At 33.7% G+C, this 12,457-nt stretch overlaps 1 long non-coding RNA gene across 3 annotated transcripts in view; it reads right to left on the reverse strand.

Moving 5' to 3' along the window:
* LOC120515168 overlaps nucleotides 1-12,457 on the reverse strand; it is a 58,953-nt gene that overhangs the window by 40,248 nt on the left and 6,248 nt on the right. The window contains exons 1-2 of one of the 3 annotated variants that reach the window (XR_005630609.1): nucleotides 4,492-4,835; nucleotides 4,075-4,185 (exon numbers count right to left, since the gene is read on the reverse strand). The exons of 1 other annotated variant lie outside the window; for it this stretch is intronic. This is a non-coding gene — a long non-coding RNA (uncharacterized LOC120515168). Of the gene's footprint in view, nucleotides 1-4,074; nucleotides 4,186-4,278; nucleotides 4,419-4,491; nucleotides 4,836-12,457 lie in introns of those variants that run through there. One more of the 3 variants, XR_005630608.1, reaches the window with a different exon arrangement.

Here is a 12,457-nt window from a genome sequence, read left to right on the forward strand (position 1 = left end):
CTACTTTAAGTGTGGCAACAGCAAATGATTATTAACTTTGGTGACTGCACTGTTTGCCACAACCAACAGAACAAAAATGAGCTTTTTCAACAAATGTTTAAGTAAATATATCTGTCAACATATACAGATTTGGCCGGTGCATACGCTACCTAATGTTTTTGATAGATAATGAAAACTAATTCATAGAAAAAAGTCTTGCGGTTAAGTTTAGATGACTGTGAAAAATATATAGTCATTTCCAGTGAATGGCTTTTCTGTCTCCCCTTTGACCAAACAAGACAAATGGGAGTATTCCAGATGCTGTTAATCTTTTCGTTGCTGAAAGACTGTACTTAATCATGCTTTTCCAGTTTATTTTAATGAACATTTCAGGCCTAACATTTACTTGGATTATTAACAACTCTATGAAGGGTAAATTTAAACTCATCAAGATGCTTTCCTTATGCTCAGTAGTTCACGACTACACTGACTTTAAGCACATCTTGATATTATTCATGGTGAAAATACCTTATGATGTAAGTAAGAATGCCAGATTTCAGTTTCACCTCATAACTCAGTATATACTTTCAATGCACAATATGCTTCACTCTTGTGATAAGTAATTTTATTATAAAATGACTTACTTGTTTTTTTCTGGCTTGCCCGTAATTTTATTTCATTGGACACTATTGCTAATGGTGTATTGCACTCACATTTATTATCTTCTGAAATTCACATGAATTCTTGTATGCCAGAATATCACTTTGTCTTTATATAAATGCATTCTTTGCAATTCATTATTTGATCTGCTTATTTACTTATAGGTTACGCAAAAATCTACCCTATACGCTGACGTGGCACCATTTTATTTGTCGCACTCTTAATACACCTTCAATATCAGTTAATACATTTTATTCTTTTGACATTTATTAGTCTCATCTTCTATTATTACAGAGCTACATCTAAACTAAATTAAAATAGCTTAGAAATGTAGTATTACTGTAAATTGGTTAGGAGCATCTAAAAATATATTGTGCATTTAATTTGAGTTTGCATGATTAACATTCTACTTTTTACGGTTTTACAAAGCCTTTGTCTTCAGTTTTTCAAAAAAATATGATTTTTTCCTTCTACTGTTTTGATTCCCATCTCAGTAAATTTCAGTGTGGAGTCTATGTGCTCTCCCCATGTCTGTGTGCTTTTGCTACAGTTTTCCCCAACATCTCAAAGACGTACGCGTTGGGTTAATAGGTGTGCAGCTTGGCCACTGCAGGTGAGCGCAAGTGTATGTGTGCTGCGCTGAAAATGTTCAAATCCAGAGCCATTTTGTGTCCCGTCACCCTCAGTGCTTAGAAAATGGGTAGATTGTACTATTATTTGAATCAATAAATGTAAAAATTGCTGGGAAAAATAACATAAACTACAATGAAAAACAGTGTCTAATGTTAGTGTTCTAGGTTTTGTAAGTGGTTTTTGAAAATATAGTACATTACTTGTATCATTATTACTATGGCATGAGCAGTTTGTTATTTATAATGTGTTAAAATCAATATACCTGAGTCACAAAATGTGAATTTTATGTTCAGTAAATTCCAAAATAAAAAAAAATATTTAAATATCAGTTTTTCTTATGATAACAGGTTCTAATTTTAGGGTTTTACAAGACTCATTTTGACATTTTTTATCATGCTTTTTTTTAGTTTTAATCTTAATGATATTAAAATGTCTTAAACTTATCAATGTCATGTTATACATTCAGTGAAAAGAAATTGATAATAGTTTCTTTATTTTAGTGCTGCTGGCAAAAATTCAGCATGATGTCTGAAAATCAAATCCAATTTCCCCTCCAGCCTTCGTGCATGAACTATTTTGTAAGTGTAGGTGATTAGTGAGAATCTGGAGAAAAGGCCCATTATATTTAGAAGAATTAAAATGATGTAAGATGGAAAAGTCTGGCTTCCTTTTGCAGTGTCTCAATGGAACATGTCTGTGAGTAAAAATGAATGCTGATTACATGATAATAAAATAAAAAAGGCTTATTTCATCTTTTATACTTTTTCAAACTGTAAAGGATAATGGAAGACTTTTTAAAGTAGTATTTTCAGTTTTCTTTAAATATGGTCAAATATAAAGATAGTTTAGTAAGTCATACCAATCCTGTGGAAGCCGTAGCAATTTATTGACTCTGTCACTCACTTATGTCAAGCTTATTTTTTAAACAGCAAATTTGTGCTAAATATTCCTGAAAGTATGTACTGTCATAGTTGGAGTCATACTGCTTTCACATATTTGAAAATTTGACATGTACCTTTAAGGTATACAGTAAGATAGTTAATATCTTTAATAATAATACTCTTACACTAATAATGAAAGCAGATATAGATATATACACATTTCTGCTGTGTTTTTTGCTTTGGAAGTTCATTAAAAGTAATTTGGTATTCTAGATGGATCAACATCAAAACACCAAGTTCAAGTGTCGCATTTTAAAGAGAACAGTTTCTGCTGTATTAAGAAACGATGAAATAACCCATTTAAATTTAGTACATGAGTATTATGGCTCATGGTCATGGGATGCCTTAGCTGACCCAATTTTGAAAAAAAAAATGTTTTTGCACTGCCAAGTTAACAAACAGTAAAACAGCATAGCAGATTTTAGGCATGGCAAAACACGCAAAGAAAATTCAAGATGCGTACCAGTTATTAATAAGCCTAAGTTGAAATGAGAATCATTTGAAATAGTGGGAGTTTAGGGATAGCTAAACTTTTTCTTTATAAAAATAAATAAATAAATAAAATAACTCATTTTTCATGTAATAAAACTGACTATCCGTTTATCACCATTATAATAATAGGAAATCATTGAATGATATTTGGTTCAGATTCAAATATAGTTCTTTTTTATATTATTTAATCAACCTGATTTGAAAAATATAATGTTTGGCTCTAAAACTACATATTAAATTTAATTGGATTTTTAAAAAAATAATACCAAGATGTGTTCTTTGTTCTTGAAATAAGAAAGTAAGGTTAGTAATATCTTCCTAAACATTAGCTCACTTTGCAAAAAAGTTTTACACAGACTGTCCATCTAACTGCCTATAATATGCTATCTATCTATCTATCTATCTATCTATCTATCTATCTATCTATCTATCGCTTGTAAGTTGAAAAATAGAACATGGAATCATGGTACGACAAATACCAAAAGAATTATGGATGATCGCTTAAAAAAATTAAAGAGCAAACTGGCATGGTTTAAGAATATCATTTCTGTGCTAAGACGGAAAGTTCAGACAATCCGATTAAAAAAATTGCTATCTGAAACCAAACCATAATTCTAAAAACATTGCACGTAATCTTCTTTCCTTAGAACTCTGGCTTTATGTCTGGCACCACAATGCACAATGAATTTTACAGCATTTAACATTATAAGGAATGAGTACTTTTAACTAGAAGAGAGACGTCCATCCCGGCCTCATGGATCCGCATGCCAAAAAATGGGAAAGAAAAGAGCAGGAAAAAGAAAACCAAATTCATATTCTTTACTTTATTATTCACAATCAGGAAAAGTCATTGATTACAAGATTTTTCATTGTATTAGTACAAAGCCACAGTTATCCTGCTGCTGCTTTTAATAGCCATGTGAGTTGCTTGAAATGCCTGCTGAAGCAAATCTCCCTCTCGGACTTGACTTTTCAGAACACTGATATTTTTCCCAATCTCACTGTAAGCTTTCAAGATTCTAAAGCTATTTCTCTTTCAATTAAAACAGTTTTATTATTCAGCAAATCAGCATCACTCTTTTCTCTCTTAATAGCATTAACAGATGCTCGGCACTGTAATAATAAATTCATTTAAAAACTTTAACTTTAGCTGAAATTATTAAAAGTCCTTATAGTTTTAGCTGTTTTAGAAGGAACAATATGTCTTATAGGAGTACACAGTTTTATTGAGAAAACTACAAGCAGATGTCAGCAACCTTCTGCTCCGATTCAACATCTTCAAATCCAACCTGTTGCCTCAGCGTTAGCTGTCTTTTAATACATGAAATATAAGCTTCATGAAAAAAATAACAACATTAGAGACACTTACTTGTAAATATCAAGGTTGCTTCGTCTTAATTTGAAACAGGAACATTTGTATGCCACACCACGAGAGAACCACAATATCCTTTTTGGTTGTTTCTAAGCTTACAATACAAAACTAAAATAACAAAAAGAAAAAGAAAACAAGTTGCAGCTTTACTTAGCACAGAAAGACGTCTACTGAGTGGTTGCCTCTCTTTCTTTCTCTTACCCTCTGCTCTCTCAAGTCAGGCACTGAATCAAAGACATACACATCATTCACACAACTTTGTCTTTCAAAACCACACCCAGGCCGGGGCTTAGAGGAGGGGAAACACTGCCTTTCCTTAAATAAGAGCAGAAACAGCTTCAAAGTTGTGTTCTCCGCTCTTCAGTTTTATTTGAAAAGGAACTGCAGTGGGGATAACATTTAAAGTGGACTTACTGGAATATTTGCCCCTGGCAGCTTTCTTAATAAAGACTTTCAAATGTGATCTACTGGGCCAGCTCTCCCAGACTGCAGGTGAAACTTGTCTCGCAGTTCTGGAGCAAAAGAGAAGCAGCCTTGCTGACTGTCGAGTTATTAGAGCTGCTTTCCATTCCTTCTCTGCTTTTACTTAAAGGTTGCGTGCCACGCTTGAGTTTATCTGGAGAGTCAGCTGTAGCAGGCAGTCCTGCTGTGTGTGTTTACTAGTACTGCCTCCCAAAGACCTAGAAAAAGAACGCAGCTCTGTTGACTGGTGTTCGCACTCGGTTCCTGCAGCGCATGCAACTGTGACCCACACCCCCGCTGACCCTCTCCCCCTCCAACCCAACAGGTGCAAGACATGTGAGCTGAAATTGTTCCAAGGCTGTTATAAAGAGCCGACTGCAGTCTGGCTTGTCATTTTTTTGCTAGTCATTGAACAGTAGTCCACTAGGGAGAACAGTGACAGCAGCAGAGTACAGAAAATGGTCTTGCCGTTTTCCACTCTACGGGATAATCGGAGCTGGGTTCTTTTGCTTATGGCTAATACTGTGCACGGGTGTATGTGCGATTTTTGATTATTATTTCAAGCATCCTGTCAGAAGAAAGTAAAATAAAACTGCACAAGGTTTACACTGACTGAGGTCTGGTCTTTCTCTGCTTCATTTGTATTATAAACAGTTGTCTTCATTCAGTTAGGTGGGTGTGTGATAGTGCTGACATATGGCTCGGCTCTGTCAAGGCAAAACAAACAAATGAATCATCCATCTGACCATTGATGGGTTGTGGAGAACCTGAGCCGATCTCAACAGCTTTGGGCACAAGACAAGAAGAAGCCAGGGATATGTTGCCAGTGCTTTGTAATGCATATCCAGGACAATTTAGATTTGTCCACTAATGTAAATAATGGGAAGAAACCCATGTGGATTCAGAGTGCAACCATCAAAGGAGCAAGGAATTGAATTTAAATTCCTGGAGTCTACTATACAGCAGTTAACCCCTTGTGTCGCCATGTTACTCCATAAATGAGACTAAACCTTTTGAAAATAAACTTCTTTTCTTGTAATTATCAACCAAGCAAATGTAGTTTTTTTCATGTCCTGTTTAAGTTTGCTGTGAGGTCAGCTCAATAAAGCACACAGCCCCGTCTGAGCCCTCATCTCCTCATTAGTCGTGCATGTCACTCTTTTTTAAAAAGGCAAAAAATCGAGGTCTAATTGGCAGTGACACGTAAGAAACAAGGCGATCAGAACTTCACCCATTATCCCCAGAATAAACTACAAATTATTCAGGAGGTGCAATTACGATCAGATTCTTAAAATAATCAACCTCATTTCAGTCTAGGTAAGGTGTGGATGAAATTAGGATTCACCAGACCTATAAATAAATTGTGAGTTCTTTAATGCTAATTTGAGTTAAAAGTCTGGGAGCACAGCTGCTAAAACTTGTTTGTTTTAAATGAGGGCTGACTGCTCCTTTACTTACGCAGGATTACGAACTCAGGTAGCATTGGGAGGAAAGTTCTAGAAGTCTCATTTGATAGCTTCTAGCTGGTGTGCAGATGTGAGCCATGCTTACGTCTAAAATATAACGCTGCCTTTTCTGAAGAATGGTAACCCATTTATAGCCAGAGGTTTAATTTAGCTTTCTTTCCCGGCAATAGCTGCTTAACATTTTATCCTTACATATCAGTTAATTAAGGGACATACGAATTGGAAACCAATTGACACATTTTTATATACATGTACAGCAACTTTCGTAGTAACATTGATTTGAAGTATTTCATATTATTGCAGTAGCGAGAAGTAAAGCAAAATGACACCCATTATTGGCTAACTAAAAAGATTACAAAATGCAAGCTTTCGAGGTAACTCAGGCCCATCTCTAGCAAGATGGCCTGAGTTGCCTCGAAAGCTTGCATATTGTAATCTTTTTCGTTAGCTAATAATGGGTGTCATTTCACTTGACTTCTCACTACATTCATGGCTAACACGGTACAACACCCTAGTACTACATAATTAATTCAAAAATATATAGCAAGAAGCCATAGGCTATATCTTAACTTTAATAATTCTTAACATTAAATACATTAATAATTATAACTACATATTATTGCAGTGAAAGAATATTACCTACCCATCGAGACTCTGAGTACTCATGTTGAAAATAAACCATAGTGAAATGTTTTCTCCCTTTATATTACTACAATCTATACAGAAGTCATTGTTTCTGTACAACTAAGTAATGGACCTCAGGTCATTTGCAGACCTGCATTATCTAATTTTCATGTATTTTTCACAAAACAATAATCACTTTGAATACTTGACAGGTTTCTGGCTCTCTGTAGTCAATACAACAGCAACTTTAAAAACCACTTCAGTAGTAACCATTTTAAAGATGGGAATTGAAGGACAGCATAAAGATGTAAATCCAATCACACAAACCTTTTTTTTTTACTAAAAATATGTTTGGTTCATATTTGTTAGAATTACCTTACAAATTGTATTATCAAATGCATATTGTATGTCTAATGCAATACAAAACTTCTACAGCAATGCAAAACTTCATGTTTGTGAGTCAAATTAGAGTTAAATACACTATGACATTTTATGTGCCACACAAGTGCAAGGAAAAACAGGGTGAGAACACAAAAGATATATACTATAACACAAAACAAAATCAAACAAACATCAACAACCTGCTTCACTGGAGCCAGATCAATCTCAGCTCTGTTCACTCTCTCCATTAGGTACTTAATTGTCCTCCAAACAAGTATTTCCAAATTCTTCCCCTAATCCTTGCTAATTTAGCCTTCTATTTTCTTTAGTAATCTGGCTAGGCCACGTCTTTGTTGGTGAGAAATTTTCCTTCTCCCCTGCACAGTCAAGTGCTTTTTATGTAAACCTATAATGGTCACTTGTGATAAAACACAGCAAAAATTATGTCTTACATTGTACGGTCTACATTCACCATAAGATATTGCCTTCTTTCAGCCCCAGGCAGTATCACCAGTACCCCTGCCAAATCCAGTAAACTTATTTAAAGACACTACTGTACAAGAAAGCAATTCTACATCTTGGTCAGCAGTACATTGTTGCAAATTATATTCAAATTATCGGTGCCACCTGGTGGTTATTGTTTATGCATAATCTGCATAAATGGCATTGGTCATGATTTAGTTGGTGTGTAATTTACATGATAATGGTGCCTTATGTTCAGGACACATATAAAACACATGCTGCCTTAGAAAAGAAAACCGTGTAATCAAAGCCATGCTATACAGTCGCTTTTCCTACGGTAAATGATACAGGATCTATACGGCACATATACATACTGTATATTTATGTAAGTATATGCATACTATGTGTATTTATTGTGTGTTTGTGTATCCTTTGTTGGTATTGTATTTTTGTGAACTGGTCTAAGAAGACATGCAAGTAACAAGTTAATTGTACTGAGTGCACAATGTACTACCTATATGTCGATCCATCCATTATCCAACCCGCTGAATCTGAACACAGGGTCACGGGGGTCTGCTGGAGCCAATCCCAGCCAACACAGGGCACAAGGCAGGAACTAGTCCCGGGCAGGGTGCCAACCCACCGCAGCTACCTATATGTACACATGATAATAAAACTTGACTTGATGAAGTGGTAACAGCTTTAAAGAATATAAACGAGAAGGCTTTGCTGACTGATGTACTGGACAGTCTCTTCTCTTTTGTGAATTTTCATAGTCTTAATTTACAAATAATTGGGTTCACTCATATTAACGCACTATAATCTATATAGCATTCTTTTACATTTAATGCCTTTATAAAGGACTTTTTTTCTTTAAAAATAACCATCAGAGAAACTTTCTTAAGCTTGCATCACTGATCCTCCATTTTTCAAATCTGCTTAATCCACATGAGGGTTTCAGGGGGTGACATAACTGTTACTGGATGTCCTTTCCTGTCTGTGCAATGCTCTTTTGTCTCTTGCACAGTTCAAAACAGGCCAGTTTGGAGTCAATTACCCTAATCTGCTTATTTTAAAAGATGTGGGAGGAATATCTGCGTATTCACAGAAAAACCGACATTAATAGATGAGGAACATACAAATGCCACAGTGATGATAACTGGACCAGGATATGAACCAACTCTTAAGCAATTCTGCAGGAATAATAGCCTAGATATTGTGCCACTCTAAACTTATGTTATTAAAATATAACTAGTTGGCACACTTTTGAATATATTTATAAAGCACACTCTTGCTTGAGAAACAACTTTACATTTGCTTAAAATTAAGAAATGTTTAGTATACTTTTATCAAAAGGCAAATGCTGGTTTAATTTTTTGAAATTGAGGCACAGTGATTAAATGACGTAACTACATTTTAAATAACCATTTTCTGAATTCACCAAATCTAAATTCATGCCAATGGTGGAGAGGGCATTTAAAGTCATAATAATTAATTCCAATGCATGTCCATCATGTGTGCATATTTTATTTACAGTGCTTTATAGAATTACATATACAGTTTAAAGCAAAGGTTTTATTACAGGGTCCTACAAAGCAGTCTGGACTGGTTATTAATTCTTTAGAGACCTACAAGCTAAAAATAACCAGGTCACTGCAAAATGTAGAAACATGCACCTTTCTCATGGAAAAAACACATTTTTAAAGTCCCTGATTCATGTCAAACTTGTTAAAATGTTTCTTTGTTTAAACTGATAGAATTTCATGTAAATGTAAATTTACTGAAAAATAGTTTTTTCTCTTAAAGTCTGTGACGCCTACGCCAGTTAAAAAAAAAAAAATGGAAACAAAACCCAAAGACTCTATTTGGTCTGGATGGTTGCCCAGAGACCAAGTCAAAACAAATACTGCCCAACTACTACCCAAAGCTCAGTGCCAGCCCCTCCCTCACACACACCTTGGATTTGCTACACAGTCAGCCAAATGTGTAAAGCTAGACGGGCAGGCCTGCTGTAAAACTTTCACCTGTGTGTCACAGTGAAAGGAAATCCTATCAAAAAAAAAAAAAAAATCACGCCTGCATGCATATGACTCAGACGAGGCAGACCCCGCCCTGCGTGGGAGGAATATTAGGGCCTGTCAATTAAGACTGACTTATGAAGTGCTGGTAAGACAACTGCCTTCTTTGTTATGCTGTCATTTAAAAGATTCTTGCCCTTTTTTTTTTAACCCACAATGACTTCACAGTGTGCTATCCTGATACCATTAAGTCTAACATCTTCGGAGTTTCAAATTATGCTATTTACATTTTTTATACCTACAAAGAATCAGCTTAGTATAAATCTTATCTTTTGCAGTAGGAACATGAACATATTTTTATCTTTATTTGACATTCCACAAAATAATTAGGTTATAAAGATTTCCAAATCAAAATTTCTTCTCTTTTATACAATCTACCAGATGCCCTACTAACCTTGCTGAAGACACCTTTATTACATTAATCTTTTTCTTCCACACTGTTTCAGCAGTTTCTGGAAACCATTAGTATGTAGAAGCATTAGAATATGTTGACTGCTGAATTTCTTTAAAGAGAAATTAAAAACACAGAGTATAGTATGAACTGCTACATATTTGATGTTCACTTGATTACGAGTGAGTTTGGACAATCAATTAACATTTGTCAAGGTTTGTGTGTCCCTCTGCTGAATTAAATAGGTGCGTAAATAGAGAGATGGGTAGAATTATCAACACTACAAATTACAATAACAGCATGTGTTTTCAAATATTATGAATATAAATGATTATAAAATAACATTTAGTGCAACTGAGTGCTAAGATATTTGCAATATTTGTAAATATTGTTAAAACAATAAAGTACACAATATAATCTTTCTCTGCTGTGATGCTTAATTCTTTTTGACTCTAAAAGATGATACATTTTCAGCCTCTCTCAGGTTACAATCCTGTTATTCTACAACTCCCTATGTAAATTGTTTTTTAAAAACAGCATTTAAAAATAACATTCTAAATATTTTGTTTATTATTTAGAATGTTTTCTATATATATTTTAAATTAATGATAGAAATAAATTGAAAACTCAATAAAATACTGTATGTTTAGTTAAATTAATAGCAGCTACTTTGTTAGATAGATAGATAGATAGATAGATAGATAGATAGATCTTTATTTGTTCCCAAGGGACAATTTGGCTTTTTACAGACAATAAATAAATAAATACATACTTACATAAATAAATTAATTAATTAAATACACACTATGGCCTGAACACACACCAGAATGACTAAAAAGAAAGAACACTTCTATCTTGGCAGTTTCAGTTGCAGTGAAGCATTTTCCTGTTCTTAAACTTTTAAATTTTTTGGTTAATGAAAACCAAAAGGCCTTAATAGAAATATGTGATGTATCTGAATATGGCCTATTGTTACTACAATGAAAATATAAACTGAACTTACTGTATGGATCAGGGAGTAAATTTAAAAATAAATGTCATAATTTTGTGGACAGTCAACGTATCAATTGTGTGGTGAATGTCAAATGAAAACTACAAATACAACATTTTATACAAAAAAAACTGAAATTCATACTTAAAGGAGAAAAGGTGCAAATGCAGCTCTGAAATGCAAGCAGCTAAACTGCCTCCACAAAGCTCACGAAATTATAAACAGTGCAATAATAACTTTTGATAATTTTAAAAACAAACTGAAATCTTCTGGGCTGATATTTTGTTGAGAGAAATTGTGTGTTTTAATTTAATTCTAATATATTTTTAATAGGGAATATAATCGGGCAGTGCGCTTTATCAGAATGAGTCTACTTGAGCCGAGTTGTGTTGTATATCCTGGATTCTTACAGTGCCTATATACTCCAAATCCACTAGTAGATCAAATAATAGGGAACTTTCTCATTTGTCTTTATATAAAAAAGTCTTTTTAAATAAAATTTAATAGAAGTAATCTAATGAGCTGAACAGTTTGGCATAACATTAATTTTTTAAGTAATTTGGTTTTAAAATTGCAGTACTAAGTATCATCTGGAGAAAACAAACTCCTTTAGCATCATTAGATTTATATTTTTGCTAAAGATGTACCTTCTATACATAAATATGCAGATCCTTTTCAGAGACCCTTTTTTACACTTTACTGCATGCTTGTACAAAAGTGCTAAAAATAGCATTCCGCGTTAATACAAAATATCTTGTTAAGAACAAAAATCAGTGGTTTAAGAGAAATAATTTTTATTTAAAGATTAAAATCCACATTGATCTTAAATTTATCCTTTTCTCCCCTAAAATTAAAAGGGTTCCAAATAATTCAACTTTGATTAATACGTCAACCATGATTAAACACTTTTGCTTCACTTTTACCCTTGAATATCATCATATTTTAATAAACTTTTACTTTTTTATTTCTTAGGTCCAATTATTTCACTGCCTTTTCAATGGCCTTGAACAGTGTATATTTATAATTCAGTATTTGTTGCAAAGCAATTTTTGTTCAAGTTTTTCTAAATTAATAAAAATATTCAAAAAGAAGGTAAAATAAAAAGCATGATTAGAACAGAGAGTGTGTTACTTGTCTAAGCTTGAAAGATCTGCAATGATAATAGAAAAGCACATTCCTAAAAGAATTATGTTTAGCTTCAAATCAAAATTGTTCTACTTTTTAGCATGTAGAATTAAAATAGTAAAGAAAAAAAAAGTAAATATAGGGCTTCAGTTGCTGAAAGTACATATATATTACAAAAACACAGCTACTGTGTTAAACAAAGTAAAAGTTGGAAGCAGGTATAAGATAGAGGTAAATATCTTTGTTGGAAAAGGGTAGAGCCAAATGAAATATTCCAAGAAAACAAAAACCAGGCTCTACAATGCTAAACAATGAGCAAGTTCTGCTGTGTATGAATCATAAATAAAGACATTTGTGTTGTCTTCTAGTTTTATCTTTCAAACAAGCCAATTGCCGCCTG

The sequence above is a fragment of the Polypterus senegalus genome, chromosome 14 (assembly GCF_016835505.1).
Source record: "Polypterus senegalus isolate Bchr_013 chromosome 14, ASM1683550v1, whole genome shotgun sequence".
NCBI lineage: Eukaryota > Metazoa > Chordata > Cladistia > Polypteriformes > Polypteridae > Polypterus > Polypterus senegalus.